Below are 19,992 nucleotides of genomic sequence, written 5' to 3' on the forward strand. Positions count from 1 at the left end.
TTGAAAACCAAAATTCAACTGAGTGAATTGGAAGACTTAATTGGCTTCCTTGACAATTCAGGAATCAGGCAGCATCCCGTGTGGCAAGTAGAGGGGAGCTCCTCTGAGCTAAACAAAAGAAAGGTTTTTTAAAAGACAAAGAGAGGACTTTAAACAGAGAAGAAGAAAGGAATTTATTAGCAAGGGGTTCGTTGTTTAGGCAAGGTCACCCTCCTAAGGGGAGAAGGAGGGGCCTATCAGCAAATAGCCAATATCGACCAGCAAATTCCTTGTTGACTGGCTAAAGGTTACAATCCCAGGGGCTTGCCTGTGCCGCTACATCAGGTATTGAGTCTTGGTTCGCTGGCTGGGGGCCTGAGTCTAAGTGATGTCATTTGGGGCCTGTGGTTTTCTTTTTAACGCCAGTAAATAAACCTCTGAGGAGTGAAGCAGAGGAATTTGTTGTGTTCAAACACACACCCCTCATAGTGCTCAAACCCAGGTCTGTCCAATTTTCAAGGCATGTTCTCTTTCTTCCATCACGCTGGAAACAATTCAATTATGTTTGCTTCAACAGAAAGTGATTGCCTGCTCCGTATGAGACAACCCTGGGTAGCCACAGTGAAGGAGACACAGGGAGCGGGGAGGGGTAGTTAAGACAGATAGACAAGCTCGAACCTTCATCAGACGAGAGCGTGCTAAATGCGGACGTGCTGAGAAGCAGCAGGGCGTGTGAAGGTGTTATTGAGAAAACAGATCACAAGATGCTTTGTGAAAAGGGAAGAACAAATGTATGTGTTTGATGAGCCACACATTGATAAAATGCTAAGGCCTAGAGGGTTCCATGGTAAGAGTTCTCACCCTTGAGATTTCCTGTTTTAGAGGCTGTATTAGGCAGTGTTCTCCAGAGAAGCCGAACCACCAGTAGGATATACAGAGATACAAAGACTGAGATTTGTTACAGGGATCGGTTCACACGGTTATGGAGGCTGAGAAGCCCCATGGTCTGCACGCCGGAGAACCAGGAAAGCCGGTGGTGTAACTCAGCCCGGGTATCGGGGGCCGATGGTGCAGGTCCTGGACGGATCCGAAGGTCTCAGAAGCAGGAGTGCTGATGTCTGAGGACAGCAGGAGATGGACTCTGGCTCAAGCAGAGAGCAAATTCGCCCTTCCTCCGCCTTTTTGTTCTATTCAGGCCCTCAAGGACTGGGTGATGCCCACAGCAATATTTCTTTTTATTCATCTACAAATTCAAATGCTGATCTCTTTTGGAAACACTCTCACAGACACACCCAGAAATAATGTTTAGCCAGCTAAATGGGCTTCCCTTAGGGCAGTCAAGTTGACACAAAATTAACCATCTCAGAGAGGAAATCAGCATTGAACCCACCCATTTCCAAACAGTGGGGTAAGCCTGGAAACCAACTTCCTTTCTTGCACTGCAACTACTTCTTTGCTGAACTAGAGCTAGGCATCACCACATGTGTGCAGCCAGTCCAGGCCACCGTATGTCATAAGTCTCAAACACACGCACGATTTCAAAGACCGACTTAAAAAAAAATAAGCGATCTCATTAGTATTTTTTTAAATGGAATACACGGTGAACTAAAATATGTTGCTGAGTTCACTAAAAGATATTATGAAAATTCATTCAATTATATGTGGCTATTAGGAAATTTTAAAGTGCATCCGTGGCCTGCATTATTTTCTGCTAAACCAGCACTGACCTAGAAGGAAACCTAGGATCCCCTTTCACAACTTTTCTTAAGCCAAGACCCCAGCAAGAGCTCTGAGGAACTTGCAGAACTGTCGTTTTTGGACTCCCCACTCGGAACCTTCAGGCTCTCTTGGTTCTCCAGAGTCCGAGACCACCCAAGCAGATGCCACTAAAGGCAAATCTATTCCTCCCACAGTGACCCCTCCCAAAAGGGCCTGGGGAAGCGGACTCCTGAAATGGCCTGGAGAGATTCGGCCCTGAGAAGTTCTCACTCCCCAAAAGAGACCGGAAGCATATTTTCCGACTGGCCGTTTCTCCAGGCACTCTACGGTATAACGAGCAAAACTAGGCTCGTCAACTCGGTACCTGCGGAACTAATCCGAGTTACTTTTTCCATGTTGCAGGCATGATCAGAAATTTTGTATATTAATAGATATTGTGACTCTCTCAGAGTCAAACATGTTATGTGGCTCTTCCCCAAATTTATTGAGGACAGATTCCTCACACCCTGTTTGAACATCCGCTAAATATACATCAAGAAAGGCTGTACGGGCTCTGTGACTTCTGCTGTCACCCGGTCCTCTCCCTCCCTAGGAGAAGTGGCCAGGGTTACCAGGCATACCACTCTGGGGCTGAGAAGAAACTCCAGCTGCTTCTAGTTTCTAGAATAGTTTGCTCACTGGCATTTGGCAAGATGGCACTTTATTTAACGGCGAGAGGAATTCGCTGATATTCAACCAGGTAAGACCATTTTTCTCTGCCTGGTTTTGATATTCTGTTCTCCAGACTTCAAGAGAACTTAATTGCCCTCTGATTTATATGATCATGAGAGATTTCAAAAAATATATGTAATTTGTGTACTGGGAGTAAGTGAGAGAGCTTTATATCAATGCCTAATTCATTCACCTCTGTGGAAAAATATAATCAATTTCCAACAGACAGCTTTAAGATTTACATAGTGTTGGATTAAGGACCTTACTCAATAATCATCATTTCTATTGTTTCATATCCAGGCTCCAACCTGCCCAGAGCATGGGGGCGGTGGACCATAGAGCCTGCCTGTGGCCTGGTTATAGTAAGCCGCCAGCAGGCTGGGGTTGCGGGACGGCTGGAAGGGGGCCAAGAAACTCATTTACTTCAATCCCTATTGTTAACATTGGCTGCTATTATGTTCCATCCCAGTCCGGCTTCCCACCCCTGCAACTCTGAGGTTCCTCCCAGATACCTAATTCAGGCCACAGCCAAGCTTCTAGCTTCTATCATTAGCTTCCCACACCTGGCTCATTTAAAAGAAAAAACAAAAAAAGTCATCCATAGGTTGGTCTTGCTGTCCTAAGTATTTCCTTACTCTTAGCTCAGTCTTCCTGGTTTCATCATCACTTAACATTCTTTGTTAAACAGAACAGCTACACTGTACCAGGCATGGGGCTAAATGGGGGCCAGAAAATCAAGCTCCTACAGGGTCTGCACATGCAAAGTCAGTTGATTTGGGTTAAAAAAGTAAAGTCCTGACCTCATTTGGTTGACTTCATTATTCCTTTTTGCTTTTTTATCTTCATGACAATGACATTAAAGTTTGATCCCAATTCGTGGTGGAACACATCTGCCAGCTGTCTTTCCTCTGGAATGCTTGCTCGTTATCCGAATGCTGGCAGTGCCCTGTTCTCCCAAGGACCTGCTTTCCGTTCTCCTCTGGATGCTCTGGAAACTCCTGGGAGGCTGGTCCCAGGGCAGGGCCACTGCTGGACACAGAGCCTTCTCTGCCTCTGCTAACACAGCAGAGACCCAGTTTCAGCTGACAATCTCATATTGCTGGGCAGGAAACAAAAGAGCAATTCAGTCCTTGTGAAAACTTGCCAGATTTCCATGCAACGATTTTCCTTCTTGAAATCACTTTTTTGTGTTTCCATCACAGAAATGAATTCAAAGAAAAATGAGTAATTGCTGGTCTACTCAGAATCACTGGGCCCCCACAAGTAAGTTCATTCCTGCGTGAATCTATTAATTTCCATTTCCAGGGCTTTCAGATGTAAAACAAATGTTTGGTGTAATATGCACCGCTACCCTGCTATAATTAAACAACCTCTTACTGTCTAAATTGGCGAAGCACTTCATCGATCAGTGTAAATTTGGTCCTGAGGAGATGGCTTTCACATTTTCTTGATACATAGGAAAATGGCCACAAGTCTTTTGTAAGATTTCTTGGATGCTGCTCTCCCCCAGGTTACAATAATAGTAACTGTTGCTTCTTGGTGGCCTCATTGTAATGTTCATATCCAGTGATGGCTCAATGCACCTGTACATAAAGGGGAGTGAGTGGTGGGGAAACTGATTAAGAATAAAATACAACTGGGGCACCTGGGTGGCTCAGTCGGTTAAGCGTCCGACTTCAGCTCATGTCATGATCTCGCAGTCCGTGAGTTCAAGCCCCCCGTTGGGCTCTGTGCTGACAGCTCAGAGCCTACAGCCTGCTTCAGATTCTGTGTCTCCCTCTCTCTGCCCCTCCCCCACTCTCTCTCTCTCTCTCTCAAAAATAAACATTAAAAAAATTTTTTTAAAATAAAATATAGGGGCGCCTGGGTGGCGCAGTCGGTTAAGCGTCCGACTTCAGCCAGGTCACGATCTCGCGGTCCGGGAGTTCGAGCCCCGCGTCGGGCTCTGGGCTGATGGCTCAGAGCCTGGAGCCTGTTTCCGATTCTGTGTCTCCCTCTCTCTCTGCCCCTCCCCCGTTCATGCTCTGTCTCTCTCTGTCCCAAAAATAAATAAAAACGTTGAAAAAAAAAAAAAAAAAAAAAAAAAAAATAAAATAAAATATAACTGCCTCTTAGATAACACGGGAGGATTAGGGATACTGACCCCCGTGCAGTCAAAAATCTACATGTAACTTTTGACTCCCCCAAAACTTAACTACTAATAGCCTACTATTGACTGGAAGCCTTACTGATAACCATCAACTAATATATTTTGTGTGTTGTATGTCTTATAATACTGTGTTCTTACAATAAAATAAAGTAGAGAAAAGAAAATGTTATTAATAATATCATAAGGAAGAGAAAATACATTTACAGTACTATGCTATATTTATTCAATAAAATCTTCGTATAAATTAACCTGCGCAGCTCAAACCGTGTTGTTCAAGGCTGACTGTATATTCCATTCTAGGACCATTTCCTGAGTTTCTATGCAACACCGTTCTAGGTACAATTTACTCCTGGTATGTACTTGGAGCCAGTCACAATATCCAAAATGTGGGTGCCCTGTAATTCTAAATATGTCTTGTGTCATTTACCTTCTTCTTCCGCAAAGTGGGGATGTTGGATTCCTGCCAGATCTGATAACCTGGAATTCACTACTCACACATAGCCAATAGGAGGCCCAGATTAGTTCTGTGCCATTGCTCCCTTCTCTGCCCGGGTGTTGGGGCTACTGTGCCCTACTCACAGCCAGCAAGTCCTGGACCCAGACCCTAGGGCTAAGCCAGATGGGAACAAGAAGGCTATCAGTACTCCATCACTCCATGGTTAGCCCTCACTGCACACTGCATTTCAGATACCAAGGCTTCTGCGTAGTTCTCTGAAGATGGCCGCCACATCACATTTGCATTCGTTCATCAGGGCTCAGCCACAAAGAATCCCCTTGAGCTAGTGGAGGCAGAATAGGATTCAACTCGGGCTACTAAATGGCTTACCAGATGCTTGGACACACTGAAGAACAGACCCCAGGAGGACCTCCCTGGAGCTGCTCACAAAGCCTGCTAGCAGAACCAGGCCACATTCATGGCCATCCGGGAGGGGCCTGCAGCATCAGCAAACAGCCCCCACACCTGCTGGCTTCAGAACCACTCACCTCTGCTCATGGCACACCAGTTGAAATAGGTGTCTCAGCCTCTGCCTTTCTGGCCACTTGACTCCAAATTTAACCTCCGCCATTTCCCTCAGAAGGTGGATCCTAAGTGATGTCTAGAGTCCTACTTCCTGGGATTCCGGGGAATGAGGTTTTCACCTGTTCAACTCTGCAGTCTAGGAGCACACCGGAAACCGGAAATGCACGCTGGGTGAGCTGACACCTGGTTTTGTCAGTTTCCCAAGCCGTAACCTGACACCCTCCCCCTCTTGACTCTATCCATTTTTATCTTCATAGTTGGCTTAATCCCCTAGGGCTCTGGAAAGCTATTTCTATTGGCTGAGAACCAGCTGGGAACCAGCCACATGCTGACAAATTCCAAACCCAGGACTGTTTTGTATTGAACACTTCTCTTTGTGGAGGTCCCAATTTTTCCGAGAAGTGCCTCTTCTCCCCACCACCCCTTGACATAGTTATCATTTTAGAAGTTGAGTCTCCACCACCTGAAACCACAGTTTATTAATTCAGGAATAAGTAGATCCCTAATCTGAGCCAATCAGGGATCTCCTCTTGAATCTGTGGGCTGGATCCCAAGATGGCTGCATCAAACTTAGTGGTTGAAGCTATAAAAAATATCTCAGGAGCTCTCAGAGGCCATGATTTCTGCCATGTGGCCAGCACTGACCGCAGTGAGAGTAAAGAAGGAAGTCGATGGAAAATCATGAGATAGGGAGGGAGTGCCAATGGTATTTTCACCTCTGGTTCCAGTTTCTCCCAAATCTTAGCTCCATGGGATGGTTCTGTGCCCAAAGAGTATTGTCATTCTCCCTCTTCTGCTTCAGTCTGAATTGGCCTCTGTCATCTGAAACAGGAGGTCCAATTAGTACATATTTATTGAGTGATTTGAGGGAGACTGATTCTCATTAGCCTACACACATACTGTTATTTCTCATTAGCTTAACACACACATGCGCACGCATGTATACATACACACACACTTCCTGATCGCCAGTTCTTTTTTTTTTTTTATTTTTTTATTTTTTAACATTTATTTATCTTTGAGATAGAGAGAGAGACAGAGCACGAATGGTGGAGGGTCAGAGAGAGGGAGACATAGAATCCGAAACAGGCCCCAGGCTCTGAGCTGTCAGCACAGAGCCCGATGCGGGGCTGGAACTCACGGACCGCGAGATCATGACCTGAGCTGAAGTCGGCCGCCCAACCGACTGAGCCACCCAGGTGCCCCGGTGATCGCCAGTTCTTAAAGCTCCAGTCCCACTGCTCCCTTCCCCTTCATGGCAAAGCCTCAAAAGAACTGTGTGTACTTCCCTCACCACGTCCTCTCTCCCACCCGCTGTCTACCTCGCTGCTGGCCTCCACGTCGCCAACTTCAGGGTCACCTCTCAGCCTCTCTCTTGACCTCTCCGTCACACTTGACGCCACTGATTATTTCCACTCCCTTGCAATCTCCTTCATTTGCCTATAGGCCTGGGTTAGCTTGGCTTCCCTTCGGCCTCACCATTGCCCCTGCCCGGTGCCCCCCTTGGTTCCTCCTCGTATCCTTGGACGTCTTAATATTTGTGCCATTTGTTGACCTCTTTGTTTTTCTATACCTCCTTTGCCCTTCATCTATCTGCTCTCTATCACAGGGGACCTGGCTGGGCAGGCTGTTTTCCCAGATGACCACACCAGCTGTCTTCCACTGTGTATGGCCAACTGGAGGCTCTGCAGGGAGACCGAGCAGGGTTCCTTAGGCACTGTCTCCAGCAGCAGTTTCATTGCATCCTGTCTCCACCTCCTGGGGGTCTGCCAGAGGTTCAGGGTCCATCAGGTAAGCCTAGCCCCCAGATTCTGGTAACACCACCTTTGCTTTATTCCCAGACAACGTGACTGTGTAGAAAATCTGATGGAATCTAAAAATCAGCTATGAGAATTAATGAGTTTACCAAGGTTGGCAGCTTACAATATCAAGATACAGAAATCGATTATTTATCTATATACTAGTAGCAATCAGAAATGAAAGTAAAATCAGTATCACATAAAAATATTAAAAACTTAGGGATAAACCTGACAAAAGGTGCAAAAGACCCCGCACTGCAAACCTTTGTGGAGAAAAATCAAAGAGACTTAAATTAATAGAAATATATACCTTATTCATAGGCTGGAAGACTCATTTCTCCCCAGGTTGATATATAGATTAAAAACACATAGGGAGAGGCACCTGGCTGGCTCAGTGGGAGGATCATGTGACTCTTGATCTCAGGGTCATGGGTTCAAGCCACTCATTGGGGGTAGAGATTACTAAAATAATGATAATAATAAAACTTTAAAAATTTATTTATTTATAAAAACATACAGGGAATAGTCACTAATATTGTAATAACATTGTATGTGGCAGATGGTAACCACATTTATGGTAGTGAGAATTGCATCATGTACAGAATTGTTGATTCACCATGTTGTGCACCTGAAACTCACATAACTTTGTATGTCACCTATACATCAATAAAAAACAAGAACAGTCCCAGTCAAAATCCAAGCAGACCATTTTTTTTGTAGAAATTAAAAAGCTGATTCTCAAATCTATACAGAAATGCAAAAGACCTATAATAGGTAAGATAACTTTGAACAAATAGGATTAATGCTATTTGATTTCTATAATTATTAGAAAGCCATAGTAATCCAGACAGTATGCTACTGGCATAAACACTGACAAACAGAATAGAGTCTAGAAATAGACCCACATGTACACAGACAACTGAGTTTTGACAAAGATGCAAAGAGAATTCAGTGAGGAAGGGGTAGTCACTTAAACCAATGGTACTGGAACTATTAGATATTCATACACCAAAAATATTTTTGATTCATAACTTGTACCATATATGAAAGTCAACCCAAAGAGGATCAGAATCTTAAATGTACAACCATGAAACTTCTGGAAGAAAGCATAAAAGAAAATCTTTGTGACTTTGGGTTAGGCCAAGACCAACTAATGACCCATAAAAGAAAAAGTTAAACTTTGTTCTTTGAATGACATTGTTAATAGAATGAAAAGACAAGCCACTGGCTGGGTAAAGATAATTGTCGATCATTAACAGAATAAGGACTTTATCAGACTAAATAAAGCTCAATAAGACTAATAGCTCAATAATAAGAAAACAGCTCAGTTTTTAAAATGGGCAAAAGTTTTGAACAGGTACTTTACCAAAGAAGACATTTCGCATGACAAATGAGCACACAAAAACATGTTCAACATCATTAGTCATCAGAGAATGCATATTAAAACCACCATAAGGGATGCCTGGGTGGCTCAGTTGATTTGGTGTCTGACTCTTAATTTCAGCTCAGGTCATGATCCCAGGGTTGTGGGATCACGCCCACATTGGGCTCTGTGCTGGGCATGGAACCTGCTTGGGATTCTCTCCCTCTCCCTCTGCCCCTCTCCAGCTTGTGCACGCATGCTCTCTCTCTCAAAATAAATAAATATTGAAAAAAACCCACTGTGAGCTAATACTGCATACCTATCAGAATGTCTAAAATTTAAGAGACTGGCCTTATCAGCTGTGACAATGTGGAGCAACCGGAACGCCTGGCTCTGGTGCTGGGACCGCAGCATGGTACAACCAGTTTGGAAAACAGTATGGTTGATTCTTAAAAAGGTAAACGTCTACTTATCGTAGGATCCAGCCTTGCCACACTGGGCACATATCCATACAAAGGCTTGTACACAAACATTGACGGCAGCTTTACTTGTAATAGCCAAAGAAAGACCAGAAGTAATTCAAATGCCCACCAACAGGTTAGAGGATAAGTCTTGGTACGTCCATACAATGGAACACTCCTCTGAAATAAAGGGGAACAAACTGTGGACACATGCAACAAGATGGATGAATCACTAAATAAGTATCGACTGAAAAAAGCCAAAAGAGAGCCCGTGGGGTGTGATGCCACAACCTGCAAGTTCATCTGCAGGGACAGACAGCAGTTGAGTGTTTACTTGGAGGAAGGGGTGGGAGGCAAAATGTACAAAGCGGCACTGTGGATCTGTTCATGACCTTGATTTGGTGATGGTTTCACAGGTGCATTCACATGTCAACACATTGAATTATACACTTACAAATATATGCAGTTTCTGGTATATCAATGCTTCTTCCATAAAAGTTGTATAAAAACAACTAAGTCAGACCATGCTTGTCCTCTACCCCAAGCCCTGCATTTCGCGTGAGCTGAAAGCCAAGATCCTTACCCTGGCCTCACGGACTCTGGCTTTCCCCATCTTTGTCTCGCTGGTCCAGACACACTGAGTACCTGTGCTTCACACAGCTGTTCAAAGATAGGCATGTTTCCACTTTAGAGACATTTTTTTCACTTTTCATCTGTTACCCAAATTTCTATGTGGCTAGGTCCCTCCTTTAAGCCTTGCTAAAATGTCACCTCGTCAATGACGCCCACCCTGACCACATTATTTAACTCTCCACAATCCTGAGTGTTGTTCCCTTGCTCTGTTTTTTTTCATAGCACTTACCACCTTCTAATAAAATAGGCATTTTATTTACTTATTATATTTCTGATTTAGTGTGTCTCCATCCCTCGCTGGAACAGAAGCTCCAGGAATGCAGAGGAGTTTTGCCGTTCCCACTTCACCCTGATATATTCGAAGACCTAAAACAGAGTGAACACATAGTGGGATCTTATAACTATTTGTTCAATGAATAAATGAATGAAAGAATAGATGAATGAATGAATCAATGACTAATGCATGGATAATACCTTCTAAGGACAAAGGTAGCCTACATAATTACAGTTATAATATTGAGCTCAGAATACGTTGCTAACCTTTTGACTTTTATGTCCAGAAAGTGCTTCAGAATTTTACATGGTTGTGTTCTGAGCAGTAGTATTTTCAATCAGTAATAATGGCCAAAAACATTTAAATGCTCATTTAATGTGGATGATTGCAAATACAACTTGCAATAACATCTCCCAAGTCAAATCTATAAATAAGGACCCCCCATTAATAGCTTTTCCCATAATACACTGAGTTAGCAAAACAGCAATTACGGATATCCCAAGAATGAATAAACTCATTTTTTGCATGTGTTACCCTTTGAGACAATGGAGTCAGCTTGAGAAATTGAGTGCAATAGGCCACCTAGTTGCTTCAGTCAAATTTGGTTTAGCGCTACCGACATTTCATTTTCACACAGACAAGGGCACTGTTCTGATGCCCAAAGCTTTTAGGTAAAAAGTCTTTAAAGTAATTTTGTGACACAAAAATGTGCATGTTGTTCTTTTCGATTTGATGTTTCAAGTTCAGAATGCCTACCAGCCTCTGCACAAGAATTGTTGACAGCAACAGTTCTCAGAGTTTGTTCGCTGTTAGAAATAGAGTTTTCCAGACCCCAGCCAGCCCTACAAACCAGACACTTTGTGGGAGGGGTCCAGAATTCTACAAGCCAATTAGGGGATTCTGATGGCCGGCCAAAGCACAACCAGGACCACTGGTTGCACACAATAGTGAGGTTTGGAAACAAATTCACTATGGTGTCATTTTACTGCCTGAATGGAAATTAGCACCCTCAAATAAATCAGCGAAATATTCCTTATTCTTAACAGCTTTGTTCCTTCTTCCATTTTCTTTTTTTTTTATTTTTTTTTTAACGTTTATTTATTTTTGAGACAGAGAGACAGAGCATGAACGGGGGAGGAGCAGAGAGAGAGGGAGACACAGAATCAGAAGCAGGCTCCAGGCTCTGAGCCATCAGCCCAGAGCCCGTCATGGGTCTCGAACTCACGGACTGCGAGATCGCGAGATCGTGACCTGAGCTGAAGTCGGATGCCCAACTGACTGAGCCACCCAGGCGTCCCCCTTCTTCCATTTTCTTTGTCGTATTTTTTAAACTGGACAACTTTTTCTGGAGGCACATTAAAATTTAGATAATGAAAAACACTATTCACTTCCAGTAATCAGCAGAGACTCATCAAGAACAGAGTGAATAAATGCACTTTTATATGTTAACGTAAGAGATTTACTATGCAGTAGCAAAAATTAAATACACACACACATGCGCGCACACACACACATGCACGCACACACACAGCATTTTTATTGATATGTTATGGAGGAAAAGTTAGCTGCAAAATAATACAATATGATTTCATTAATATAATGTTGAAAAACAGGTAAAACCGAACTCTAATGTTCAAGGATGCATACTCAGGTGGTAAAAACTAAAGAGAGTCCAGAGTGGTATTCAAGACAGAATAGCGGTTGCCTCTGGAGGGAAGGAGGGTATTTTGATGGGGATGAGAGTTACAGGCGGGGCTTCTGGTATAAAAGCAATGCCCTGTTGACCTGGATGGCAATTATGTGGGAATTTGCTTTATAAATACATTAGACTGTACATGGAAGGTTTCATGCAGTTTGTATGAGCATATTATATTTCACAATTCAAAACTGTGTCAAAAAGAAATAAGATGTGAGAGTTGATACTCTTGCACCTGCCTTGGCTTCAGGAATGAATGTTACCACTACAGGTGGAGGGCCTGTGGGTTTCTCCGTGATTCAGTCCTGTTTTCACCCTTTGACCCAAGGGAATTGTTCTAAATTTGTTTTTAATCATTCTGATTCATCTTATCTATTTCTGTTATAAACATGTGTATGTACATATATAACCTTAACTAATGTATATCCTTGTGCTGCCTGTTTTTCAACTTCACATAAATAATCTTACACTGAATATATTCTACTGCAACGTTTTTACTCAGATTACAAATTCGTGTGAATTCTTTTGACTATGGTCATTCATTATTATTTGTTTAGCTAGTGCATTGTCTGTGGATACTTGGTTGTGTATAGTTTTTGTTATTTATTATAAATGGTGTCACTATGAAGCATTCTTGTGCAGATGTTATAAATTTCCATCTATATATATGGAAGATGATACTTTATGGAATTATATAAATTATGGAATATGTATATAGGTATGTATGATTACATATATGTAGAATACATACATGGAATTTCTTGGTGTGTGACTAACGGTGGAATTTCTCAGCCATACAGTATATGGTCACATTGAACTTGACTAGATATTGCTGATTGGTTCCCCAAGGAGGCTATACCAGTTGACTGGCAGACCGGGACTGTCTTACAAGTATGAAACAGAATCAAACTTTGGTTCTAACATGCATTCCCCTGTTCCCTGGCCAGATGACCAACATTTCATATGGCCATTTATGTTTCCTCTTCTGTGTATTGCCTGTTCATACTTGCACCCTTTTTTTATATTGAGTGTTTCTTTTTTCCTTTTTTAAGTTCTTATTGTCAAGAATGTGTGGAGAATATCATCTCCCAATTCACGATTTGTGTTTATTTATCTCTCTGGATTGTGTCTTCTGAGAAATGGAAGTCCTTGTTTTAAATGGAGTTGAACTCATTTATTATTTTCTTCAGGATTTACAATTTTTGAGTCTTATTTGTAATTTTTCTCCATTTCAAGTTCATAAAAATACTGTTTTATGAAACGCTTTGCTTTTCATATTGATGTTTGCCCTGTCATTTGAAGGGGCTAAGGGTCCACAGCCGTGGGCTGGCTTGCAGTGCCACCAATGATCTCTTTCTCTAGAGACCATCACTTAGTATTTACTTCTGGACCAAATATCTAAATCATGTGGTTATATTGCTCTTTCTCAGTTTTTCAGTTGTAAACATTTTCTGTCAACTTCCTAGTATGATGGATGAAAATGTAGCTTTAAAAAAAAAAAAGCCTTTTTGAGAGAGAGAGAGAGAGCAAGCAGAGGACGGGCAGAGGATCCAAAGCAGGATCTGTGCTGACAGCTGCAAGCCTGATGCAGGGCTCAAACTCACAAAGTACGAGATCATGACCTGGACTGAAGTCGGACACTCAGCTGACTGAGCCACCCGGGCATGCCTTGAAAATGTAGCTTTCTGACCTGACCTTGTGTCTCTTGTCCGCCACATCCCAGATCTTTCGATGATGTTCTTTCCACCACGTTCTCCCCTTTTCTTAGGATGGGAATTCCTAATAGTGGATTGTTACCTTTTGCATATCTTATAATTTTATCTCTTCTCTCCATTTCTAGAAGATTTTCTCAACATTATTGCCCAGCCCTTCAAATAAATCTATTTTTTTTTAATTTTTTTTACATTTATTTTTGAGAGACTGAGAGAGACAGAGCATGAGCAGGGGAGGGGCAGAGAGAGAGAGACAGAATCAGAAGCAGGCTCCAGGCTCCGAGCTGTCAGCACAGAGCCCGATGCACGGCTCGAACCCACAAACTGTGAGATCATGACCTGAGCCGAAGTCGGACGCTTAACTGACTGAGCCACCCAGGTGCCCCTCTAATCTATCAACTAGGGCCATCTTGTTTGTCATCTCCAAGAGTTTGCTCTGTTCTGTCACTGCTCCTATTTCCTTAGCATCCTGTTTTTGCCAGGATATGTTGTATTCTAAGGGCAGGATTGTGTAGCATTTTGCAGTGCAGGAGGGAAAGCCTGAAGGGAACTGGCCTGGGGGAACCTGGAAATACAGGTGAGTAAACAGGTTGGATAAACATTGTCCCGTAAAGACATGCTGCCACCCAATTATGTCATTTGAAATGTTCTAATAGACATATTAAGTTTTTTTTTAATGTTTATTTCTGAGATGGAGAGAAACAGAGCATGAACGGGGGAGGGTCAGAGAGAGGGAGACACAGAATCTGAAACAGGCTCCAGGCTCTGAGCTATCAGCAGAGAGCCCGACGCGGGGCTCGAACTCGCGACCACAAGATCATGACCTGAGCCGAAGCCGGACACCTAACCGACTGAGCCACCCAGGCGCCCCTCTAATAGACATATTTTTAAAAGTGCAAAGAAAGAAGGTGGAGTTCATTTTGATAATGTATTTTACTTAACCAAATATATTGTTTCAACATACTGTAGACACAAAAACTTATTAATGAGATATTTCACATTATTTTTCGGCGTGTCTTCACAATTTGTATGTATTTCACACTTAAGTATATCGTCATTCGATCTTGCCATGTTTCAAGTTCTCGATCACTGAAAGTGCAAAGTGGCAACTGTTGTGTGTGTGGGGGGTCAAGTCCACAGGGAGGTGGACCATGCCAGTAGGCTCGTTTCAAAGCTGCCCTGACTCTCAAGAACTTCCTCTCCAGCCCGCCTCCTATCTTTCTGGAACATGCCCCCAGTACTCTGGCCCCCATGGGTGGTAGGGCCTAGAACACTCCATCCCCTATCCCTGTCTTAGCCCAGCCTCGCTGCACCTGCCCTCCTCTGCATTGTTGCCTCTCTTGGACATCATTTGTGTTACTTACTTCATTTGCTCCCCGTTTCAACCCTTTGAAAGCACTGGTGAACCCAGGGCTCACTCTCTGTTCTTCTTCTACCAAGGGCTATCATCATTGAGCCAGTCATGACCAGAGCTAGCCACCTATCTGGGAGTTCACACCCCGCCCAAAGCTAGTTGCCAGTTGGATCCAGTATTCCCTTTGCCCTGGTAGAGAGAAGGCAAGGCTAGGAAAAATGCAGTAGGGGCCACTAGGAGGCGGAAGAGATGCCCCCAGTGTTTGGGCACCAGAGGCGTGGAATGAAACCCAGGGTATGCAGGAAACTCGGCCTGCCCTGGAGCCCTGAGGAATGGACCAGGCAGGTGTGCCTGGTGAGTCAGCCCTGGGCCCCTGCTGCCCTCCCGATGACTTACAGCTCATACAATAGCCCAATTGTGTCACTGCATTTAGCCATGGCTTGGGTTGCAACCCAGGGACTCAGCCCAGGGACCTCCAGGGACAGAGAGAAACAGCTATGAGAGAGGTCTTTGTGCAAATCTGTCCTGCAGGAAGGAGCCCAGGGGTCACAGAGAGCATGGCTGTGGCTGAGGAAGGACAATGCTGGACAAGAGGAGAAGGTCTCAGCAATTCATTTGGACTGATGGCCTGTGGGTGTCGGAAAGTGGCAAGAGGGAAGCTTATCAAACTGGGGTGGAATTGCTGTGCATTTTAAGTGGGTTTTCAGACAAAAGCCTTTGAAAGTCTGAAACCTAAGTGAGCTTAGCGAGAGCACAAGATTCTTCAATGATTTCTAACCAAGTGAATAATTAGAATACATTGGCCTTTTTTTTTCTGCTGTCATCACATGCAAGGACCTATTTGAGACTGTTTACTGTTTGTAAACAAAAATGAAGGGTAGCTTGGCTCTCTTGGGGCTGACAGTTCAGTCTCCCCTGGAAAAAAAAAGTTTAGCTCATTTTTTGCAGAAGGTGAACTTTCTGAAGGGTTATTCTAGACCATGTTTAGACATGAGACAGATGGAGGTATTAGCTTATTTCTGTGAAACAAGAAGTTAAAATGCTCAGACAGAGATGTGGGCCCAAGACCAATGGAGCCACGTCCTTTGTCCAAGGCACCAAACAGTGATGCCTTCTCAAGGCCACCTGCTTGCAAGGAGTGCTTTCTAGGTGTTAGCCTCTTGTCTTCTATTGAAAAATAGGCTGGGGAAGTATTTTTAAGCTCAACACTGTGTCCAAACACTAAAAGTCACATGTAGCCTCTGTTGTCCCAGTTTGCACCAGCGCACAGACTTTATGTTGTGATAGTCCCAAGGATATAAGTCTGGTTTCTGTAGCTCCAATGCATTCATTAATGCTGGGCCTCCAGTGTTGGATCCCCATCCAATTCTTTATGGAAACATTGGGTGAATCTTACCTGGACCCTGAGGGACTTCTTTGCTCCTGTGGGACCCCCTCACATTCTTCCATTGTGGCCTTTCTTATTGGTGTCCACTCGCCTTGACCTCACTGCAACTATAGGGACACCTTTCCCTCAACTTGTGTGTTCTCCAGTGGGCCCAGTGGAAACCACTGTGAGAGTGAAGACCATTCTCAGGGAGACAGGATGTTCTCCTTTTCCTTGTCTTCCCCTTTCTTCACCCACACTCCATCATTCTGTCAGGAATCCCCATGCAAATTCAGTCCTACCTCACCTCCTGACACACATTCGCAGAAAAGTCTGGATCTAAATGGTAACATAAATATGGGACCTCCACTAGTAACAAGAACTTATACCCTGGAGGAAACTCTATAAATTGTGACAAGATGCCAAACTCTGTCTCTTTTTATCTTGCCGTTTTGGCCCGTGTCCCAATGGCTGAGAACAATATGGCAGGTGCCGCCTCCTAAGACGATATCATGGGTGCCATATCCTAAAATTAAGTGTGTGGAGTTTGTGGAACCAGTTCTGCCAGCATCACCCATCAACACCTGTGAGTGGGTTTTGGTGGAAGAGGCTGAGGGTGAGGGATGTTTTGGGGTGTTGCAGCTCACCCCATGGGAGAGTAAGTGCTCCCCCCTTCACCTCAAGCAATGTGATTTGGAGTTGATGAGGACCACTTGGAAAGCTGGATTTGATGTCCCCTGGAGCTTGGGAAGAAGAGGAAGGTTTTTTTTTTTAAGTTTATTTATTTATTTATTTTGAGAGAGAGCGAATGCACAAGTGGAGTGGTGGGCAGAGAGCGAGAAGGCAGGCTCTATGCTGTCAGCACAGAGCTCAATGTGGGGCTCGATCTTATGAACCATGAGATCATGACCTGAGCCAAAATCAAGAGTCGGCCGCTTAGCCAACTGGGCCACCCAGGTGCCCAAGAAGAGGGAGTTTTGATTCCCCTTTTAAACCTAAAGGCTACAGCTGCTCTTTCCTGGGAGTGGAGTAGAGAGAATGGACTGCATTGGGAGCAATATGCACATGTGTGGAGGACACAGCAGATAGGTTCTGGAGAAAGGTTAGTGATCCTGAAGAAAGGAACCAGCCTGGAGTCACCTTAAAGAGGATCCCACCTCAGCGGACTGCCTGGAAGGTGAGGAAGCATGCACAGAGGAAGCTCAGAGACTTCAGGTAGAGTCAGAGAGAGCCGGCAGAGGACAGACACGGCCCATACATTTGGGTAGGGAGATCCCAAGAATTCGACAATGCACCCTGCAGGGAATCAGAGCCAGTGGTTGTGCATCCATCCACACCGTGATCAGAATAGGACTTGTTGCCCTGACCGCTCTTTTCTGTCCCACTCCAGCCCCTCAGTCAGGAGGAGGTGGGGGAGGTGCAGTGAGGAACAGGGAAGAATCTACCATACTCTCTTCTACCCCAAGCTGGGATAGCGTTCAATTGAACAACACTTCAGAATCCCATTGGATGGGGATTTTCTTTTCTTTTTTTTTTTTTAAATTTTTTTTAACGTTTATTTATTTTTGAGACAGAGAGAGACAGAGTATGAATGGGGGAGGGGCAGAGAGAGAGGGAGACACAGAATCGGAAGCAGGCTCCAGGCTCCGAGCCATCAGCCCAGAGCCTGACGCGGGGCTCGAAATCACGGAGCACGAGATCGTGACCTGAGCCGAAGTCGGACGCTTAACCGACTGAGTCACCCAGGCGCCCCATGGATGGGGATTTTCAATTACTGAAACAATACTGCTTTTGTGACCTAAAGGACCAAAAATACTGTAAGGGCTGCTCCAGATTTCATGCACAGCCAGCAAAGAAGGAAAGAGTAAAGTTGAAGGAGTAATGGGAGAATAAATAGAGTAGTTTTCTGCTTGTCCCTCATGGATCCAGCTACAGATAGCACAGTTGAATACAGTCACTAAGAGTTAATATAGAGAGAGCAATTAAAAATAATATTTAGGCACAAGTCTACAATGCTCTTGCTATTAGAGGTCCGTTCAACTCATTGAGATCTCCACTCACTGGCTTACTGGCTCATATGCGTGTTGAGGGCAGTGATACGGTTTAATGTTTAGAACATCACGTGTTACTAAAACTTTTATCTCTAAGCATCAGGGTCCAACTCAGCACAGTAGCCCATGCAGGATCTAGGACCATGTGCAAGAAGGACACGCTTCCGCTCTCCATCTCATGCTTGCTTCCGGCAGATTCCGTGCTCACCCCACAGTGGGGTCACCTACACTGCATGGCTTCCTTCCCTACCTTTCTCTGCCTGCATTCCACATACCTCAATTTATGTGGTTGGTAAATGTGTATATAATGCAACTCCATCTTTATTTCATACATTTTTATTTTTTCCTTATCACACAGGTAAGCCATCTTTTATTGTGAGAAGCATTGGAACATGTAAGTAAACACATAGGAAGAAAGCTCCCATAATTCTGCCTCCTGTACTCCACCCTTAACTAATAGATACTCACATGTCTTTTGTTAATTGGCTTATACCACAATTTCTAGATTTCTCAGTTTTAGGCATTATGGGATTTCTGCTAAGATGGATGAGAATCCAGTTTGCTAACACCACATTCCACCCCCTCTTCCCATCCCTTCAGTACCTCACATCTTTTTTTTTCTCTTATAGGTTGACTTCGTGACTGTAAGCCACTTACACTTTTAGCTATTGTCTAACAACTACTGACAGACCTTCCTGTGCTTTCCTTTATGCTCCCTTCCCCTTCTCCTCTATCAGCTTTGTTGTCTAGAATTGTACCTGTACATTGTCAAGGTGGACAACATTCCCCACTGTCAATAGCCACATCATCTCCATGCTTGTTCATTTTCATGACCACAACATTCTCTCAAATCTGAGAATATTACTTTTGATCACTTTAAAGTACTTGTTGAATTATCTCTATTTCTTCGGTTGTTAGTTCTCGTTTTGGACTTTAGTGTTTCTCCTCATGTTTCCTTTAGTATTGATAATTATTGGGTTTTGGTCACCTGCCTGTAGAATGCCAGTTTTGTTTACCAGAGCCTACCCCTGGTGACAGGCAGGGTATTTAGATATATCATTAGTTAGCATTAGTTATCACAGATAATGTTAGTCGTCACCATGTAACTTACCATTCCAGAGCTGGGATGCATCCACCAGCTATCCCCATGTACACTCATACGTAATTCCATACCACTTACATTCTGCACACTGTGCTTTGGGCACCAACAGATAATCTACACACAGTAGTGGGCACCTTTGGTGTGGACCCTCTAGAATCAGGAATATGTTGAGAATATTTTGGCCTGGGCTAATCTTGAGTGCAGCCAAGAAAGGCAATTGGGAACATGCAGGAAAGAACTTAGCTATGTAAAAGTAGGCACAGATCACCAGAGAACATGGGGCCTGGAAGGCTCATTGGGACCTATCTCAGAAAATAGCATATACTCTCTCAGCTGGAAGCCATAAGTCTGCATGTCTGGAATGAGTGCTTCATGAAATATTTATTGAGCATGTAGTGTAGGACAGGCACTGTCTAGTCTGTTCAGATTGCTATTACAAAATACCATAGAGTGGATGGCTTATAAACAACAAAATTTTTTTTTCTCACAGTTACGGAGGCTGGGAAGTCCCATGATATAGGTGCCAACAGATTCAGTGTCTGGTGAGGGCTTTCTTCCTAGTTCACGCATGGCTGTTCTCTCATCACAACAAGAAGGTGGAA

General features: G+C 43.8%; 1 long non-coding RNA gene across 1 annotated transcript; it reads left to right on the top strand.

Moving 5' to 3' along the window:
* Positions 1-2,383: 2,383 nt before the first annotated feature.
* LOC125161907 (uncharacterized) lies at positions 2,384-7,334 on the top strand. Its single transcript, XR_007150808.1, has 3 exons — positions 2,384-2,437; positions 3,612-3,672; positions 7,189-7,334. It is a non-coding gene; the product is annotated as an uncharacterized LOC125161907 (long non-coding RNA).
* Positions 7,335-19,992: the final 12,658 nt, after the last annotated feature.

The sequence above is a fragment of the Prionailurus viverrinus genome, chromosome A3 (assembly GCF_022837055.1).
Source record: "Prionailurus viverrinus isolate Anna chromosome A3, UM_Priviv_1.0, whole genome shotgun sequence".
NCBI lineage: Eukaryota > Metazoa > Chordata > Mammalia > Carnivora > Felidae > Prionailurus > Prionailurus viverrinus.